The following is a 4,870-nucleotide window of genomic DNA, read 5'->3' as shown; positions in this document are numbered from 1 at the left end:
CTTTCCTACTATCTTCTGATGTTGGCTACAGAGCATCAGCAGCCGCTCTGCATGCTGGTGACCTTCAGTGGGTGTTTGGCATGGCAGGGAGCAGCCTGGCTGGGTGTTTTTGTGCCTGTCTGAAGGCCACACCTAGATATGGTCCTGCCCTCAGTTGCTCTGTGGCTTTTAAGCCTTCCCTTGGAGCTGTCAGCACCAGCTACCGAGGGGAGGAGAGGTGTGTGGGGTCACTTTTACAGATGCCCCTTCCTTGGTACTGCTCTTGCTCAGCTGCACAGAAGAGTTTTCATCCCCAACCCCTGCTTAGCAGCCCTCTGGCACCATTCCTGAAGCTGCCCTGCCTCACTTTCTTCCCACCATGTTGGGAAAGACAGCTCTCATCATTAAAGGTCAGATGGGCCAACTAGGGGCAAGTAAGCCCCTTCTGTGTTTTCCTACTGCAGATCCCAAGGTCAGGAACTCACATTGGGTGGAGGCACTGCTGTGCTCCCAGAGGGCAAGCCATCTCTGCACAAAGCATAGTGACAGGTACGGCCAAAGCCCAGGATTGAACCAGGGACCTTTAGATCTTAAGTCTAACGCTCTCCCAACTGAGCTACTTTGGCAGTTGCATGACAGTTTTTTGGCCTGTTGCTTCTCTATCTGGGATGTTTTTGTCAGCAGTCGCACACAAAAAGGATAGGAAAAGAATGGCTGCTTCACACCCCCACTGGAGGAACCCGGCGCCCTTAGCTGTGGTGAGTAAGAAGAGTCTGTTAGCTGACAGGGCCTGTCCCCCAGGAGCTGGAACAGTAGCTGCCACCTCACCCTTGGCTCCAGGCTGTGAGAAATGCTCGTTGCCTGGCTGCATGGGCGGATGTTGCTCTGTGCTCTGGAGAGCGTCTATATAGGTCTTTCAACCCCCCGTCTTCAATGAGACAGTCTGGTAAGGTCTCAAGTGTCCCCTCCGGCCTGGCAGCTGAGAGTCTGTGCAGACATCAACCCCCCTGCCAGCCCCAGAGCCAGCAGCAGCGCCAGGCCCCCCCCCCAGCACCACAGGGGCACTCAATGCACTTGCTGTGTGGAAATGGCTCCTTAGTGTCCAGCTGCTAGAGTGAGAGTCAGGAGAGAGCAGTGTCTGGCTCACCTTGGGGGAGAGAAGAGACCTGATGAGTGCCGATCTCCCTCAGCCTCCCCCGCAATGCTGGTCAGTTGTATTGTCACTGTGATAGTCAGTGCTTCCCTTCAGGGCCGGCCCTAGAGGGGTCCGGGGCAAATCCCATGGAGTCACTGACTTGGCTCCTTTCACACACTAGAGAGAGGAGCAGAACCAGGGTTATGGCTGATCTATGGGGCACTAGGTGAGTGGCAGAGGCTACAGGCACTGAGAGTTTGCCTGACACCTCAGGGACACAGGGGGTGCTGGTGTCCCAGGCATCTCTATGAAAGGAGCAGAAGAGGATTTACTTGGGGTGGGGAGAGACTTGAGAGTGTTTCAGGGGGTTGTACACAGGGAATTGCTCGGATAAGATACTGGCTAAAACACGGGCCTCACTGTGAGCAGGATTTGAACCTGCGCAGAGGAACCCTATTGGATTTCATCTCCAACACCTTAACCACTCAGTCATCACAGCTGAAGTGTAAAGTTGCCCCAATGCCAGAGAAACTGGTAAAGAATCACAATGACCAGGTGTGAAGTCATCTGAACTACAGAATTCCCACCGCAAACCTGGCTCCCAAAGCACAGGGGGGATTTGGGTTTCTTCTCTTTGCTTAGCTATGTGCAGTCGCACAGAGAGCGCATTTAAAAGTCTCCCCTCCCACAGAGCGGGAATAGGAAATTATTCTCAACTTGAAGGCTGATGCGCGGGAACTCTGCCCAGTCCATTGGCAGAGGTGGGGAGGGAACCCAGTGGCCCACCCCGCCCGAACAGCCACTGTCCAGTCCCATTGCAGAGCCAGGGAGGGAAGGCAGCTCCCAGCACCCTTAGGAATGAACGGTCTCCACTCCCCTGGAATAGCTGGGGAGGGAATGCAGAGCCCCGTCGCTGCAGGAACGGACGCTCCTCAGTCCCATCGCAGAGCCGGGGACGGAACCCAGCGCCCTGCCCCCGCTGGAACGGATGCTCCCCAATCCTCTCACAGTGTTGGGGAGGGAAGAAAGCTCTCCCCCCCCACTGGAACCACCGCTCCGCAGTTCCCTCGCAGAGCTGGGGAGCGAACCCAGTGCTCCGCTCTTGCAGGAACAGCTGCTCCCCTGTCCCCTGGCAAAGCTGAGGAGGGAAGGCTGAGCCCCGTCTCTGTAGGAATGGCCGCTCCCCATTCCCCTTGCAGAGCTGGGGAGGGAAAACAGTGCCCCATCCCTGCAGGAACGGCTGCTTCCCAGTTCCCTGGCAGAGCTGTAAGGAAACCCATTGCCCTGCTGCACAGGAGAGGCCGCTCCCCAGTCCCCTCGCAGAGATGGGGAGGGAAGGCAGAGCCCCGCCCCTGCAGGAACGGCCTGTACCCAGTCCCCTCACAGAGCTGGGAAGGAAACCCAGCGCCCCGTCGCCACTGGAACCTCCGCTCCCCAGTCCCCTTTCAGAAGTGGGGAGGGAAAGCAGCGCTCCACCCCTGCAGGAACGGCCACTCCTCATCCCCCTGGCAGAGCTGGGGAGGGAACCCAGCGTCTCGCCCCCGTAGGAACTACTGCACCCCAGTCTTCTTGGGGAGCTTGGGAGAGAAAGCAGCGCCCCACCCTCGCTGGAACGTCAGCTTCGCAATCTGCTCTCAGAGGTGGGGAGGGAAGGAAGCGCTCCGCCCCCGCAGGAAAGACCGGGTCCCAGTTCCCTAACAGAGCTGGGAGGGGAATCCAGCGCCCCACCCCCTCAGGAACGGCCGCTCTTCCGTGCCCTCGCAGAGCTGGGGAGGGAAGGCAGTGCCTCGCTCCAGCAGGAACGACCATTACCCAGTCCCCTCAAAGAGCTGGGGTGGGATCCCAGCTCCCCGCCCCTGCAGGAACAGCAGCTCCTCCATCCCCTCGCACAGCTGGGGAGGGAAGAGAATGCCCCTCCCCCGCAGGAACAGCCACTCCCCAGTCCCCTCGCAGAGCTGGTGAGGGATGGCATAGCCCACCCCCACACGAATGTCCGCTCCCCATTCCCCTCGCACAGCTGGGGAAGAAAGGGAGCTCCCGCCCCCTAAGGAACAGCCGCTCCCCAGTCCTTTCGCATGACTGTGGAGGGAACACAGCGCCCCGCCCCCGCAGGAACGGCCGCTCCCCAGTGCCCTCACAGAGCTGGAGACGGAAGGCAGCACCCCGGCCCACTTGAACGGTCGCTCCCCAATCCCCTGGCAGAGCTGGGGAGGGAAAGAGCGCCCTACCCCTGTTGCAGGCACAGAGGGTGCCCGAGGCAAGCAGCAGTGGTTTGTGCCTGGAGTGCTTAGCGCCAATGAACACACACCAGGGTGGAGAAGCAAACAAAGTTTATTTGAGATCTCAAAGCGGTGCTGGGAGACTTGACATGCCTCAGATCCAGCCCCCTACACAAGCGGCTTCCTCCCTTTATATCCCAGTTCCTTTCTGAGAACTATTTCTTGCTGACTAGCTGATCTCTCACTCCCCCCATCCTGTCCCATCCAGCTGCAGTGTCTTTTCTCACTCAATCCTTTGTCTTCCCCCTTCCTCCCCGCTCTCCGCTGCTGAGACATGGATACTGTATCTAAAAGTGACCTTGAAACTTGCTTCAATTCAGCTCCAGTGTGTTACAGCAGGGAACTGGCTGTTACAATCAGAAAAGTAACTGCTGACAGTACATTTTACAGCTCTTAACATATTAGGTTACACTAGGTTACACAAAGTGTTAAACATGGAGGAACATTGGTTCATTGAGGTCTACAACAGGAGGGCTTCATTGACACTTGTGGTCTACCACCCTGCCGAGTTACCTAGGGTTATGCCTAGTGACACCAACACCCCTGCAGGAACGGTGGCTCCTCACTCCCCTCGCAGAGCTTGGAGGGAACCTAGGGCCCCGCCCCCGCTGGAACGGCCGCTCCCCAGTCCCCTCGCAGAGTCGGGGATGGATCCCAGCGCACCGCCCCTGCTGGAACTGCCACTGCCCAGTCACCAGGTAGAATTGGGTAGGGAAGGCAGCTCCTTACCCCTGCTGGACTGGCCGCTCCCCAGTCCCATCGCAGAGCTGGGAAGGGAACCCAGCGCCCCACCCCCGGAGGAATGACAGCTGCCCAGTGTGATGGAGTAGGGGCTGTCTGTGTGGGGGATGGGAGAGTCGGGGATGTCTTCAGGTGAGGGAGCGGATCTTTAACCCTGTAACCTTAGCCAGGTAGGGGGGAGGGGGTTAGCACCTTTTCCTGGGAAGCTGGACAAAGCAATCTGCCGGCTGGAGGAGGGGCAGTTCAGTTTCAGTTTTGGGCTAGGTGAGGGGAATTCAGGGGATCCTATGCTGGACCCAAGCACCCTGAAACTCCAGAAGGACTCGATTGAGGGGTCCTGACTGCGCTGAAAGCTCTGCTGTAACCTGCATTCCTGTTGTCCAATAAACCTTCTGTTTTACTGGCTGACTGAGAGTCACTGTGAGTCCCAGGAAGAGGGGTGCAGGACCGGACTCCCCCACATTCTGTGACACCCAGTCCCCTCACAGAGCTGGGAGGGGAACCCAGCACCCTGCTGCCGCAGGAATTGCTGCTCCCCAGTCCCCTCGCAGAGCTGGGGAGGGAAACCAGTGCTCCGGCCCCGCAGGAATGGCCACTCCCCAGTTCCCTGCAAAAGCTGGAGAGGGAAGGCAGCCCCCCGCCCCCGCTGGAACGGCCGCTCCGCAGTGCCCTCCCAGAGCTGGGAAGGGAACCCAGTGCCCCACCCAGTGCCCCACCCACAACTCTCCTGGCAGAG

General features: G+C 58.8%; 1 non-coding gene across 1 annotated transcript; it reads right to left on the bottom strand.

Annotated features, from left to right (window-relative positions):
* Positions 1–532: 532 nt before the first annotated feature.
* TRNAL-UAA (transfer RNA leucine (anticodon UAA)) lies at positions 533–605 on the bottom strand. Its single transcript has one exon. It is a non-coding gene; the product is annotated as a tRNA-Leu (tRNA).
* Positions 606–4,870: the final 4,265 nt, after the last annotated feature.

This window comes from Gopherus flavomarginatus, chromosome 16 (assembly GCF_025201925.1).
Source record: "Gopherus flavomarginatus isolate rGopFla2 chromosome 16, rGopFla2.mat.asm, whole genome shotgun sequence".
NCBI lineage: Eukaryota > Metazoa > Chordata > Testudines > Testudinidae > Gopherus > Gopherus flavomarginatus.
Note: the sequence above shows the minus strand (reverse complement) of the source record. Positions and strands in the feature narration are given on the sequence as shown.